Source organism: Saccopteryx leptura, chromosome 12 (assembly GCF_036850995.1).
Source record: "Saccopteryx leptura isolate mSacLep1 chromosome 12, mSacLep1_pri_phased_curated, whole genome shotgun sequence".
In the NCBI taxonomy this organism is placed as follows: Eukaryota; Metazoa; Chordata; class Mammalia; order Chiroptera; family Emballonuridae; genus Saccopteryx; species Saccopteryx leptura.
This window is the reverse complement of record NC_089514.1, coordinates 17,277,435-17,293,280: the sequence shown is the minus strand read 5'-3', so window position 1 is coordinate 17,293,280 and position 15,846 is coordinate 17,277,435.

The following is a 15,846-nucleotide window of genomic DNA, read 5'->3' as shown; positions in this document are numbered from 1 at the left end:
TCCTAAAAATAAAATAGGAAAACTAAAATATAAATTTCATTCCACTTCCAGGAAGTTTTCTAAAATCTCACCCACTGTGCGTACTCAGGGCCACTGGCCTCTCTCTGTAGACCCGCCAGGCGAGCTCACCAGCCACTGAGGGGCTGCTTCGTCCACTCCCAGCGACCCTGCGGGGAAGCCGGGCTCGGACAGACAATGGACGACTGTGCCGCGGACAGGAGCCCCACCTGCGGCCCCGCCTAACGGGCTCCACGGCGGGCTTCCTGCCAGCCAAGAAGTGAAACCCTTTCCGGAACACTTGCTGTTCTGTTGCTTTTCCCCTGGAGATCTAACGATCTTACTCAGAAACTTCCAGCTGACGAGCTGTGCCCTGTCAAGCCTGACAAGATATTTCATGGGCTCCCTAATCCGCTTCTGTGTGAGAGGGGACACTGTGGCTGGCCCCCCGAGCGGACAGTGGACACCTCCCCCTCAGGGTGTGCATTTCCTGTCACCTGGGTGAACCCCAGGCCGTCCACAGGTGGAGAAAGCCACGCGCGGAGAGCTGGGTTACATCAGTCTCCATCTGTACCCCTACGGCCTCAATGAGAGGCTGCGACAGAAAAGAGGGCCATTGTTTCCGCTGACAGGTTTGGCCGGAAATCTGGAAAGCTGGTGTCAGCGTGAGGCCTCTGGGCAGGGGTGGGGTGGGCAGCACAGCCAGAACCGGGACCCAGACCTTCCCCTGAGCGAGGAGCAGAGCGACCGTCCCCAGCTCTGCCCCTGGCGGCCCAGACCTTCCCCTGAGGGAGGAGCAGAGCGACCGTCCCCAGCTCTGCCCCTGGCGGCCCAGACCTTCCCCTGAGCGAGGAGCAGAGCGACTGTCCCCAGCGAGGAGCAGAGCGACTGTCCCCAGTTCTGCCCGTGGCGGCCCGGACCTTCCCCTTAGCGAGGAGCAGAGCGACTGTCCCCAGCTCTGCCCGTGGTGGCCCAGACCTTCCCCTGAGTGAGGAGCAGAGCGACCGTCCCCAGTTCTGCCCGTGGTGGCCCGGACCTTCCCCTTAGCGAGGAGCAGAGCGACTGTCCCCAGCTCTGCCCGTGGCGGCCCAGACCTTCCCCTGAGGGAGGAGCAGAGCGACCGTCCCCAGCTCTGCCCCTGGCGGCCCAGACCTTCACGCGGGTTCTCCTGGGCCCGCAGCTCATTTTGGATCCATGGAAGAACAATGGGAAGCCTCTTCCCATGACCTTCCCTTCGCCCTCATTTGAAATTCCATTGTATTTGTAACTTAAGAGTGACTGATTTCTGCAACTCTTCAGGGAGGATATCTGGCCCATCTCCACCTCGGCCCACCAGCCTCTCCCTCCCTCGTGTCTCCAGCCAGGGGTGCTGGGATCGGTGGGAGGTCCTGTGAGAACGGCTAGGGGCCAGCAGAGCAACTATAAATACTTCTTTTGGTGTCTGGCTTCCCTCAGGGGCCACAGCTGCGGGGCAGGGCCAGGGAAGCACCTGCTTCTCTTCAGGGCGCCTCCGCCCCCGGGCCTGGCTTCCTCCTCCTCAGCCTGTGAGTGGCACTTTCTGGGGACATTTCCAGCCCTGAGGAAGCCAGGCCGTGACCAGCGCTGCCCAGAAACCCGTTCATGGAATGATGCCTTTCTCCTCCTGGGGTTACTTGGACAGGCAAGCCTGAGGGGACCTCTTCTCAGGCCTCTTTCCTCCTCATGAGGTGGACACTTGACAATTTTTCTTTTTTAATATTAGTAAAAAACTTCCTTTTTGGGGGTTTTATTTATGAAGCATGGACTAAGACATCCTTTATGGGCATTTCGAGTAACCAGAAGCAAGTCACAACAACAACTAACGGTCAGTTGTGAATGGAGCTCTGCTCCGTGGCTGTCACTCAAAATGAGACAGAAGTGAAAAGCTAGCTTGTCTGTGAGATGAGGGAGCATTTAAAAATCCACTGGATGTTGGCAAAAGGGGGAAAGAGAGCTCTAAATTAGGAGTAGGTCCCAGCCTGAAATATGTGTGGGGCATTGAGGTAGGAGGAATCTACCTTTGCCACCCAGCTTAGTGTATTCCCAAGGTTCTCTTTACCATGCCACAGTCGCAGAGCTCCAGGGAAAAGCAACCAGGTCTCATCTCTCCAGGCAGAGGAGAACAGAAGCTCCATCTCCACACATGCTGCAGATGGCTTTTCCAGTCTACCTGAATCATTACCAGCTAGAAACAGCGGTCACTGGGACTTGGTCGTGAGCTGCAAAGTATAGAATTGTGACAATTCCAGTGCCATGCGGACGTTTCCTGGATGTGGACTTTTCCTGGACTCCTGCTCCCTGTGACAGTTCCTAACAGACTGAACTGTGGTTGGGTTGCATTTTTCAGGGATTTGGCATGGTGATGGTGCCAACTTGGACTTGGTGAACATGTTAAGGACACTACTGTTTTATGGATTCTTGCTGTATTGGCCAAGAGTTTGCTTAAAGGCTTTAATCACTATAAAAAAAAAAAAAAAGAAGACTGGATAAAGAAGATGTGGCACATATACACCATGGTATACTATTCAGCCATGGGAAGTGATGACATCGGATCACTTACAACAAAATGGTGGGATCTTGATAACATTATATGGAGTGAAATAAGTAAATCAGAAAAAAAAACAAGAACTGCAGGATTCCATACATTGGTGGGATGTAAAAACGAGACTAAGAGACATGAACAAGAGTGTGGTGGTTATAGGGGGGGGGGGCAGGGGGGGTAAGAAGGGAGAAAGAAGGGAGGGGAGGGGGAGGGGCACAAAGAAAACTAGTTAGAAGGTGACGGAGTACAATCTAACGTTGAGTGAAGGGTATGCAACATAATTGAATGACAAGATAACCTGGACATGTTTTCTTTGAATATATGTACCCTGATTTATTGATGTCACCCCATTAAAATGAATAAAAATGGATTTATAAAATAAATAAATAAATAAATAAATAAATAATCCACTGGATGGCGGTTCTCACCCTTCCGTGGACTGAAAATCGCCCGGAACACCTCACTAAAAGGCAGATCCCTGGCGTCCACCCTTCTAAAGGTCTGGGCCTGGGCCCAAGAATCTGCATTTGAGTCTAAAAGTAATTCTGACTTCGATACTCTGGGTCAAGATGGCATCTGGAGAAGCAATACTTTAAGACAACAGCTCATGAAGCGAGGGCCCCACCAGCAGCAACGGTGGCACCTGGCACGGGGAAACCTGTTAGAAATGCGTGTTCTCAGGCTAACTGGAGACGTGAGGGCTCAGAGCTCCGGAGGCAGGAGCCAGCAATCTGTTGTAACAGACCTCCTCTCCCGGTGGTTCTGAAGGTTGAGAAACATTCCACTGCCCTAGGAGACCTCTTACCTCCCAGCAGTGCGAACCCCAACAGTGCTGCTTCTGACCTGCAGCCCAGACTGAGGACACTGCTCTGGGCCCCTGGGCTGTGCGGAATACTAACACAGCCTCCGGAGCCCCCAAAGCCCCGGTACCAAATTTAAACTCCCCGAACCTCAGTGTTGACACCTGTGCAGTGGAAGGAATGCGACCACCCCTCACCCCTGCCTCCCGGTGGCGCCCAGAGTAATGACACAGGACCTGGGGGAGCGCTTAGCCCGTGTCTGGAACACGCTAGGACCTTGACTTTCCTCCGCCAATCTTGCGATCGCTATTTCCTGTAGGTAATTGGGGTCTGGAATGAGATCTATAATCTTTGTAGAAATATGACCTGAGGGTGTATTCTCCAGAGAGCATCAGAAAGCTCATTTTAAAATTCATCTCTCTTATTAGTGGAAATGCATGCGGAGCCCAGCGAGCACTCCCGACTCTGAAGACTGGCGGTCTGAGTGCGGAAGCAGGGTCAGTGCTGCTTCGCCTGACCGGACGCCGCAGCCACGGCCGCTTTCCTTTACTCCTGGGTGGCCGCGATGGGCAAAACCTTCTCATTGTATTATCAGGTACTTTGCACAAGCGCTCCACTGTCTCAGTTGACCTCATTGCTCATAAAATGCCAGCTGAACTACTACCAGTTTGGTGACAGGGAACTGTCATCAACTGGTGTAAAGAAATCAGTGTGTGTGTGTGTGTGTGTGTGTGTGTGTGTGTGTGTGTGTGTGTGTGTGTGTGGTGTGTGTGGTGTGCACGTGCGCCCGTCGGCCTGCAATTCGGTTGGCTGGAACATCAGCCAGTACTGTTCATTTACAAGAGAGCAGATTCAGTAACCACTCTGGCATGAAGCTAGGTTGCCTGTGTTTTATGTTTTAGATAACATATATATAATGGTTTTATTGACCCTAAATAAATACTTGACGTTGACTACTTCCATAGACTCCGAAGATGAACCGCCTGCAAACACACCTGGCCCGAGGCAACGACTGAAGCACAGGCCTTGTTGTCCAACACGCGCACAGACATTTGTGGGAGTGAAGTGGGAACCCGTGCACGCGCAACAGTCAATTGTTCCACATGCTTGCATCAGGCTGGGAAGTCCTTACGTGATCAAGAACTGTGGCGGTGTCTGCCCTAGGTAGCCTCCTGGTTTAATTTATGGGAGAGGAAATGGCAGCCCTTGGAGCCGGAGGGGCGGATATACCCGAAGTTCACTGCCAACTAGTACTTTCGCTTTCGCTTCAGCAAACACTTACTGGGCACCCACCACGTGCTGAATGCATTTAAATGTACAATCTCCTCTAAGGCTCACAGGTATCACCACCCTCTTATTACCAATGAGGAAACCGAGGCGCAGAGAAGTAGGCATTTGATAAACGACATGTAACCAGTTACTACAAATCCAGTGTGTCGACAAGGGTCTCCTGTCTCCGAGACCGTGTTTTTCTATTGTGCCACAGTGTTCCCTTCGAAAGGTAAAATGAATATTCCAACTGTCACCAATCTGGAATTTCTAAGTCCATTTTACAGATGACAAAATAAAGGCTATAGCTCACAAGCCTTTATCACACACCAGGCATTAAGGAAATACACTACCTTAGCCGTTCCTTCAGCCACAGGGCACTCTAAAATAAAGACCAAGGAGAAGCTCGGGCTGACCTGGCCCCTGACCCAGGCCCCCATGTCAAGGGCATGCTGGCTTCCACCACGTGCCATGTGCATATCTCCCCCAAGACGAGGTACCCAGAAACGAAGAAGGGAAATGGGACATTCTCACTTATCCAAAGGGGGACTTCTTGCTTTTGGCTGCTAAGTCACTTATTCATTCATTTATTTATCCAGTCAGACTTCATTCATTCATAGCTCCTTGTAAGTGGGGCAACTTTGCCTATGTATCTCCTAAAACAATGGAAAACCACATATGCTCTTGAACTTTTTAAGGATAAAATATATAAAAAGTTTCTCTTCCTGCATGTAAATAGTTGCAGACAATATCCACAATTTAAAACAAAAATGTTATTGCTTGCTTTTATAAGTATCCAGACAAGTCTGGATCCCATAGTGATTTTATATTTATCATCATCCAAAATTTAAAAATACACAAATGACTTTTTTTTTTTTTTTTGTATTTTTCTGAAGCTGGAAACAGGGAGAGACAGTCAGACAGACTCCCACATGCGCCCGACCGGGATTCACCCGGCACGCCCACCAGGGGTGACGCTCTGCCCACCAGAGGGTGATGCTCTGCCCCTCTGGGGCGTCGCTCTGCCACGACCAGAGCCACTCTAGCGCCTGGGGCAGAGGCCAAGGAGCCATCCCCAGCGCCCAGGCCATCCTTGCTCCAATGGAGCCTTGGCTGCGGGAGGGGAAGAGAGAGACAGAGAGGAAGGAGGGGGGGGGTGGAGAAGCAAATGGGCGCTTCTCCTATGTGCCCTGGCCGGGAATCGAACCCGGGTCCCCCGCATGCCAGGCCGACGCTCTACCGCTGAGCCAACCGCACAAATGACTTTTTAATGGTAACAATATTGTTTCCTGTTTCCCTTGAATTCATATTTCCGTGCCACTTCCCAAATTTTACCGTTGTAATGTATTTCATACTTGAACATCCCTTATTAATCGCCCTTGCATAATTCTATGTGAGAACAACACAATATAAGTCAAAATAATTGTTTTTATATTTTCTGTCATCGTAAGCCTTTAGATGTTCAAAGTTTTTCTCTGGATTGAGTTCTTGTTAAACTATTGTAGTTTCAACAAAATTAATCAAAACCACATAAATGTATTACAACTTAAGCCAATGCACCATAAAATCAGGGAGAAAGGAGAGGTGGGCCTTTCTCTGTGAAAGAAGACGGTGAGCTGAGAAAGCAGGACCTTTCCCACGGGCCCTCCCCGGCAGGCATGCTCTCAGGCTGATCTTATTAGGAGAGAGGATACGTGAAAGTCTGGGATCTGAAAATTAATTCCCTGAAATATAGCCAATCTAACATACCCCAGCTGGAAGGCTGCTCCCTTAGAAGCCAACACAGCGGCTCATCAGGGAATGCAAACACCCGGGAAAGAGTCAGATGGATCCAGCGTCATATCTTATAGGGATCAGTTCATAGACAAGCCCCATTAGTAATTTGAACCGGGGACATCTTGTATGAAGAATTGTTAGCTAGGCAAAAGGTGAACTACTAAAAGGAGTAGAAGAGAACTGGAAGGTGTCACAGAGGCAGAAACTCAGAAGGCAGCTAGCATCCCTAGGATGAAGGAAAAGTAAATAAGGACCTTAGAAACATGGAGGACGGTTCCGTAAGTCTGTGCTACAGATCCTTGAAGAGAGGGCGGCCTAAAATAAACAGGGTGCTGGAAGGTGCCCATCTCAGGACTCTGAGAGCCATTGCCACTGAGGTGATCATTGCTGGGACCCTCTGGACTCTTGAGTTGCTCCAAACGGCATGGGAAACAGCAGCACGTGGAACAAAAGCGTCCCTTTGACTTTACAGCGCCCTCTCTTGGTAGAGCGCAACATTGAGCTGCTGTGGAAGGAGACTGCCCGGTGCTGAGTCCAGCGCCAGGACAACAAAGCAGGACAGAAAAGGGTGGGTTTGAAGCCGAAGGACAATCCACTAACTGGCACAAACACCGAGAGAAAGTTACAGTTAAAGGATTGCGTGAGTCCAGAGAAAGGGGAAATGACTTCGTTTCCCTCTCCCCCCAAATCAGTAAATGGACAGACTCTCTACTAGACACTGAGCGAACTCCTTTCATCTCAGCTATGTTTGTGCCTTGTTAACAGAGTGACCAGAGGCTAAATGACTCCCTTGCAGTGATGACCAGGGCTGGGAATCTCACCCCAAGCTCACACCTTGACTCTGCTTCTGTGATTGTGCAAAGGGAGCTGGTTGCCTCACATGGTCGGGAAGCACAACCGGGATTCTCAACAGGTGAATCATGTATCTGTCCTTATGACAGCTGCTTATCCTGACCCCGGTTCTTGGAGATTGCTATCTTTCTTTTTAAAACTTTTGTTTTACTTTTTTTTTTTAGAGCTTTAAAAATTTATTGATTTTAGAGAGAGGAGAAAGAGAAAGCGGGGGAAGGGGGAGAGCGGGAAGCATCAACTCATAGTAGTTGCTTCTAATATGTGCCTTGGCTGGGCAAGCCCGGAGTTTCAAAGAGATTGCTTGCACGGCTGAGCTCCCCCTCCTCCTTTGACTCCTGCCTGAGAAGAGTAGGGAGGTCAAGAGCTGGGGGGGCGTCTATTTTGACTTCCCACATTTCTGCTCTCTATTTTGAAGTGAAATGATTTCTTTTTTATTTTTTGTATTTTTCTGAAGTGAGAAGCGGGGAGGCAGAGAGACAGACTCCCACATGTGCCCGACCAGGATCCACCCGGCACGCCCACCAGGGGGCAATGCTCTGCCCATCTGGGGCGTTGCTCTGGTTGCAACCGAAGCTATTCTAGTGCCTAAGGCAGAGACCATGTAGTCATCCTCAGCACCCGGGCCCACTTTGCTTCAATGGAGCCTTGGCTGCCGGAGGGAAAGAAAGAGATAGAATGAAAGGAGAGGGGAAGGGTGAAGAAGCAAATGGGCACTTCTCCTGTGTGCCCTGGCGGGGAGTCGAACCCAGGACATCCACACACCTGGCTGATGCTCTACCACTGAGCCAAGCAGCCAGGGCTGAAGTGAAATGATTTCTTACAGCTACCAAGTTGACACCAAGTCCTCCCTTTCATCAACTCTCCTACAGTCTTTATCACTGCAGCAAGAAGACACTATATAAAACACACACACACACACACACACACACACACACATCAGTGCCAACCAACTGTGACAGGATTTTATTTCAAAATCATTCCCTGTTGGCTTTACTTGTATGAAGGTCGCTGCCACATCCTATAAAACACCCCATTACTCATCTCAGACGTCTCCAGAAAGAAGCCCTCTGCAAAGCCACCGGGTAGGCAGAAAGTGCTCGGGCTGGGAAGGCACAGGCTGAGGAATTGGTTTCCACCACTAACTGACCGTGCACGTGAGAAAATCACTCGGTTTCCAGTCGCGCCCCTCGGCGTCTTGCCCTGAATGCTGCAGAGGCTTCGGGAACACATTGATGGCCGTTGGTCTCGGGGAGCGCTTGGAAAACACCGCGTTCAAGTGGCTGCGCGTTGCTGGGGAGGGTGGGGCAGGGGAATCGGCCAGGGGGGATCTGGTCTACACAGCTCTACACCCACAGCCCTTTTCTATGACCTTATATTTCCATTGCTTTCTTACGCTGGTTTGTGTTCTTTTATCAAGGGATAATAGACACACAGTAAAGTGCACAAATTGGTGACTTTGTACATAAGTATACACCTATGTGACCACCCTTTGCTCAAGATATAAATGTTTCAAATACCCCCATAACCCTGCACTCTTTCTTAGTCAATATCTACTCTGGCCCTAGAAGCAGCTACTATTCAGACTTGTCACCATAGATTTATTTATTTTTATTAATTTGAGAGAGAGAGAGAAAGGGAGAGAGCGAGACGCATCAATTCATAGTTGCTACACTTCAGTTGTTCATTGATTGCTTCTCATACATGCCAGTAATCCCTTGCTCAAACCTGCGACCCCATGCTCAAGCCAGATGAGCCCACACTGAAACCAGCAACCTAAGGGTTTTGAACCGGGGACCTCAGCATTCTGGGTCAACACTCTATCCACTGCCCCACTACCAGTCAGGCATGACTTGTCACCATAGACTTATTTATTTATAAAGATTTTATTTATTCATTATAGAGAGGGGGGAGAGAGAGAGAGAGAAGGGGGGAGGAGCAGAAAGCATCAACTCCCATATGTGCCTTGACCAGGCAAGCCCAGGGTTTTGAACCGGCAACCTCAGCATTTCCAGGTTGACGCTTTATCCACTGTGCCACCACAGGTCAGGCGACTTATTTATTTAGTGTCTTCTTGGACATCATCTGAATAGAGCCTTGGTCTGCACTCTTGGACCTGGCTTCTTTCACTCGGCTCTGTCGGTGAGATTCACCCACAGGTAGCTCTCCTCTTTCCTGCCAAGAAGTATTGCATTGTGCGAATACAGCATGATTCATCTATCTATTCTACTGTTGACAGAGTTTTGGGTGGTTTCCAGTTTGGGGCTATTATGAATAAGACTTCTGTGAACATTCTTGTATGTGTCTTTTAGTGGACAGATACATGTATTTTTCTTGGACTGTGTCCGTCCAATCAGAAGAGCAAAATCACATAATAAATTTGAATAGGAAGTTGAATATGGACTAAATTTAACTACAAACGGCATAACAAGTGATTTACTATGAAGAATGTTTAACTATAACAGGAGTAAAAAGAAGTAAAAAGGAAAAATCTAAAGAATACAGGAAGAGCAGATATAAGGAGCAGCTGCCAACCGCAGGCTGGGCCAGCACTCAGGGAAGGTCCATCCCTACCTCTGCCCTCTGGCGTGTTCCGAGAGGCAGACCTTGCTGGAAGGCGCATGCGCTGGGTTCACTGAATAACAGAGGAGTCACTACAGCGCTTGCTATACCGGTGGAACCTTCAGGAAATCTGCCCTCTGGAAGTTTCTGGAAATCCGTCCTAAAGAACCAAGGAACGCTGTTCACAGGGCACCATCATATCGGAGGCATTCTACCGCAAAACTGACCAAAGGGACTGCCTGGGGAAGCTGCAAGCCACCAGCTGCTGCGGGCCACCGTGCCCGGTGGTTGCCAAGACCCGGAGAAGCCACGGGAGCTGCGGGAGCGGGACCCGGGAACCGGGAACCAGGGACCCGCGCGCACTGCAGGAGGCCGCTTGTGCCGGAGGAGCTGGGGCCGGAAAAGCACAGGCCGGAGCCTGAGGAGCAAGCACGTGGGAACCAGGAAGCAGCACTCCTTCTGCAGTGTCTCACCAGCAGCCTCTACTGATTAAATTTCGGTACCAGCTGCCAAAGGAAAAAATACATTTAAAGGGCCCAGATCCATTTCCTCAGAGCAGTCTATCAGGGGTGACCTGACAGGCAGTAAATCAGGAACTGGCACAGGCATGGGCACCTAGGGGTCCAACTACTGGGTCCCAGAGCTGCTGCAAGTTTAACGTTAGCGGATTATGCCCATTTTCCAAGGGTTGCATGAAGTTACGATTCCATCAACAATGTACAAGAATTCCAGTTCGTCCATATGCTTAGCAACACCTGTACAGTCCATCTAATTTTAAGACATTCCCGTGACTATCAAGTAGTGCCTCACTATGGTTTTACTTAGCACTTCCTTGGTGAATGAAAATGTTGGACCTTTTCCATAAGCCGGTTGGACATTTACAAATCCTCTTTTTGAAGAGCTTATTCAGATCCGTTGCCCATTTTGTATTAGGTTGTCTTTTTCTTACTGATTTTTAGAAGTGCTTTCCATGTACTGGATACAAGTCCTTTATCAGATGGTTTTTTGCAAATATCACCTCCCAGCCCGTGGGTTACTTACATTACTTTTTAAATATATATATTCATAGAACCAGAGGATCACAGATCTGTGCCATCCAATATGCTGTCTCCTTTAGGATATATAGCAATGGCCACAGCATCATAGTGGCGTGCCTAAATATAATTGAAATAAAGTAAATTAATTTTTTGGAGCTGCTATTTGCATTTGCCTAAGAAGGCACATGTATATGTTAGACATCATTCTCTTCACTTAGAACAATTATTCTTTCCCTCTGCCAGATCAGTAGCTGATGTCAAAGATTTCTGAAGCTGAGGGGAAAATTCCAGGCTTGACTTGATTATGGAAGCTTCTGTGAGATAAGATGAGGTTGTCTTCCTCAGTTTCCCAGGGAGAGATCCTGCTTAGAAATCCACTTCCAATCACTCCGGTGGCATCGCCTTTCCCTGTCGTGATGCCTTATAATCATGTGTGTGGCTCTGTTTTCCTTTTTTTGATGTGAAGTTCCCTGAAAGCAAAGCCAAACATTCGTGTTTTCCTGTACAACCCAGGGCTAGCCCGGGGACTCCGCACTCAACACCGTGCCTGGCAAGTCTCGATGGAGTTGCAACAATGATCTGTTCCAGATGTGGGATGAGACACAAGCTGGCGTTTACTTATTCCCACTTTGACTCACGTTGGAGCTGCTGGCGGCTGATAAGAGGGAGGGTAGGATCTTGGAAGAAAGGTCTGACTCCACAGGGCATGAGAAATGGGAACTGGGAAGTCCCAGGGTGATCCTTGGGAGGTGGGGGCTGATAAGAGAGAGAAAGAACAGGCTGGTTTAGGCCAAGCAGGGATGAGAAGGGACCTGCCGATGCAGTGCTGGAGGAGCAGCTGGCTGAACAGACAACAGCAAAGAGCCCTGCCTGGAGGGCTCGGTTGGTTAGAGAATCATCCTGACGTGCAGGGGTTGCTGGTTCGATTCCCAGTCAGGGCATATACGGGCACAGATGGATGTTTCTCTCTCCCCTCTAACTAACCTCCCCATCTCTCTCTAAAATAATTTTTAAAAAACAACCAAAACAAAACAAAACAGCAAAGAGTAGGAGCCAATTAGGATCCCCTTAGCCCACCTGGCCAACTTCAGCTGCATGTTAGGTCATTAGACTCATCTGAGGAGACTTCAATCCTGCCAGCGCCCAGACCCTACCACAGACCAGGTGATTCAGGATGGCAGGGAGGAGGGTGGAGCAGGCATCTCTATATATTTTACAAGTATCCCAGGTGATTCTGATGCGTGGTGAGAGCTGAGAATACCTGCTCTAGAGCAAAGTGGGGCTAGAGGCTTCTCTTCCGCACCATCCCTGACATTCATGTAAAGGAAAGGCTGATTTGTATGAATTCCCTGCACAAATCCGGAGGCTCCACCAATCAGAGGCCTAGGTGCTGCCCAGGGGAAGCTTTAACCTAGATCTGAGGGACAGACGTAGGCTCCCCATACTGAGGATTCCACTTTCTCTCACTGCAGAGAGAAAAGCCATACACAGGAGCTCTGCCTTTGAACGTGGGGTAGAAAAGAAAAGGTGAACTAGAAAGGAGAAAAGGTGACTTCCTAAGTAAAAAGCCATAATTAGCCAATTGTATCCCTTTTGCACCCTGAGAATACCGAACGCTATGGTAAAGTGGTTCTGATGATTAAAAGGTTAAGGCCAGAGTGTGGAGGCCCTAAATGCCAAGGGAAGGAGACTGGGCGCCTGACAGAGGGTGGCACCTGCTGGACATACTTCTGCAGCCCAGGGAACTCATTCCTGGGGGAGGGGGTTTCACGAATGAGTCAGCCGCCTCCCTAAAATCCTTCCATTCTATGATATACGTTATTGGCAAGATGCAAAGGAAGTATTCGTTATTTTTGGACCTGAGTTTTCATCACATATATCTTGCTAATGCCAGCTGGCATCAGCACCTCCCACTGCCCATGTGGGTGCCACTGGCAGTTGCTGGCGGGGCTTGGGTCAGGCCCGGAGACCTAAAAAAACCTATGCGAAAGTTTTAAGCCTTGTAAATCTGAGGTTTGGAAAGAAAGTGCAGCGTCAACTGCAAGGTCCCCACCCACCTGCATAATGACATGGTGTTAGAGAAAGAAAACAGATGAGGTCAAAGGCATTGTAATCAGTGGTGCTGCCGCTCTCCACCGGATTCTGAAGGTTCGGTGCCGCAGACAGCGACTGGGGAAACCGGCTCTCTGGCCGCCGGCCATGCTGACCGAACTCTCGCCCAGCCAGACCCTCTCAGCTCCCGTCCAACGAGTCCGCGGGAGCCTTTCCAACAGGTTGTTTGGATAAGGTCATTTCTAAGACAATATAACGTGCTGACAGAGAGAAAATGACATTATTTCGGTAAGGAGCAGCTACGCTTATTCATACAATAAACACGGAGCAGGTGATAACTGTGTACCAGGCACTGCGTTAGGTGCCAGAAACACAGGGGGGAAAAAACGTGACTCCTATCTTCATGGAGCTGAATCTGAGGAAAAAACAGATGTAGAAGCAGAAAAGGTATATTAGTGTATGAAGTGCAATGGTAGAAAAATGCACAGGATGTCATGGGAACAGCCAGCACAGGAAGACTTCCTGGAGGAGTTACTTTTTGAGCAGACCGGTGGTGTCAAGGGTGGGCTTAAATCATTCACACTGGCCTGCAAAAGTCAGTGACATACATCTCTTCCCAATTCTGCATTTAGCAACCAGAGCAGTAACTTGAAATCAGCAATGATGTAAGCACTTTCATCTCAGAAACCAGCAATCCCTACAAACTAAGCTTTTTCCTCCTGGAGAGATAAGATGGTGGTTAAACCTCCCCAGAGCACTAGAGGGTAGGGTGTCATGGAGCTGGAGGAAAGGCCATCGCTAACCGAGTATACACCGTACTCAAAGGCACAGAGGCCAGAAGAAGGATGGGGTGGGAGCGACAGGACTTGAATTTTTCTAGACTCTAAAGTAATGTATAAATGACAGCTGCAATGGCAGGAGATAAGACAGACAGGGAGGCAGGGGCTGCATGTGAAGTGGGGGTGAAAAGCACCTGATTGTTAGAAGAATTAAGTGAGGTATCTGGGTAAAGTACATAGAAAGGACCGTTGCACAGGGAATAGTTGGTAAGTTGTTACTATGCTGTGCTGACGGCTGAAACTCACACTCGCAGAGAAGTAGACAGCTATGCCATTGCATTCCTCAAAAGGCTAGAAATGTAACAGTCTTTTATACTTATGATGATTCTGAGTGTCGTTATTACCCAGCTGAATAAGAAATGAGTTTTGATGGAATGTTTTTTCCCATCCCCTGGATTCACTCCCAGGGAAGAGAGTTTGCAAGGGTTTGCCTAAGATTTCTCTGTTCTCTTGTTAATTCAGCTGATGGTGTTGTTCATTATCCACTTGAGGTGGCATTAGAATAAATTAATATTAAAATATTTAAATTTAGAACAATGTGTTTGAGATGCCATTAGGAAGATTTATCACCTGCAACGAGAAATCAGGGCTGCATTAGCAACAGCCCCCGATTCAGTGAGTTTGGAGACCTCGGGCTCAGATCACTACCCAGCACCGCTCCCCCTCTCGGTCCCCTGATGCTGTGCGGGCAGCTGTTCTTGGGTTCACGGAGGGTTTGCTCTACCTGCTCGCTCTGCAGCTCAGACAGCAGTCTCTGACTGGGTGCTCCTTGTGACCATCAGTTCAGGCCAGGCTGAGGCCTATTCACAGTGCAAGGGAAGGCAAAACTCACTTCTTGGACCAAAGGTTAAAAAACATGCTCAATACGTTCCAGGAAAATGAAATGATTATGTCCAACTGAGACCACCGAGCTGTGAGACGGAGTCCCACCAGACCTTGGAGTCTGTGCGGTGTGGTTGTTAAAAGCACGGACTCTGGAGCCAAAGGGCCTGTGTTCAGACCCCTGCCACTTGCTGGCTGTGATACGCTAAGCAGGTTGCTTCACCTCTCTGTGCCTTGATTTCCTCATCTGACGAATAGGGTTGATAATAACACCTTGCCTCACGTGGTAAAGGTTTCACGAGTGAATATATGTAAAGGTCTTTGAACATTTGGCACACGGTGAATGCTATGGAAGTATTTGTGAGCATTACCTGGTCTTTGAAAAGGAAGAGGGGATACAATTTGAAGAGGAAATATAATTATGGGTTATTCCAGTCAATTAAGCACCTGCCAGGATTCCAGAAGACCCCTTATTTATAAGATCGCTCTCCTTATCTCAGACCGGTCTCCCTTTGCCAATTTGATTCAAAAGGATAATGACCTACTTTCAAGTAGAAAGCCCCAAGGAAGTCACTCGAGAGGAAACCCTCAGAAAAGTCGCAGGTAATCTGCTGGGGTAAAAATAGCAGTATCTTAAGTCTGCTTTGAAGCCAGCCAGCCCTGAACTCGTCTTCTGTGTGACCAGTCAGGACGGTGGGTCAGCAGGACGCTGCTTCTCTCTCACGCCAGGACCCTGGGCCTGTTTACCAGGTGAGAAGGGACCCAGCTGTGCTTTGTATGTAGATTCAACTTCAATGCAGACTTTCACCAGCCAGGAGATACAGTCCCAGCTCATCCAACAGCCTCGGAATCTCTTCCACATCTGCTTTCTTTTGAAAATTCCTTTGGCAAAGGGTTTCTCTGGGGACAAAGCTGAGACTTGAGAAAAGGTCACCTCTACATAAAGCCCCTAAGACATCAGATAAATATTATTTGGGACATATTTACACTTAAAAATACTTGTTTACCTAAAATACAAATCCGACTGGGATTTCTGTATTTTTGCTGAAATCAAATTTTGAATAAACTTTTTTTTTTTTAGCATAAGGATATCTCAGATAGTATGTGAATGTATGTATCTAGAATTCAATTTTAACCAGGTGTCCTGGTTTTATCTGACTCCCCTGTTCTGCGTGTTTTACACATTGATTCATTTGACTCTCATACAACTGAATAAGGGAGGTACTATTATTAACTCCCTTTTACAGATAAGGAAAAGAGACTAAGTAATTTGTCCCCCCCCA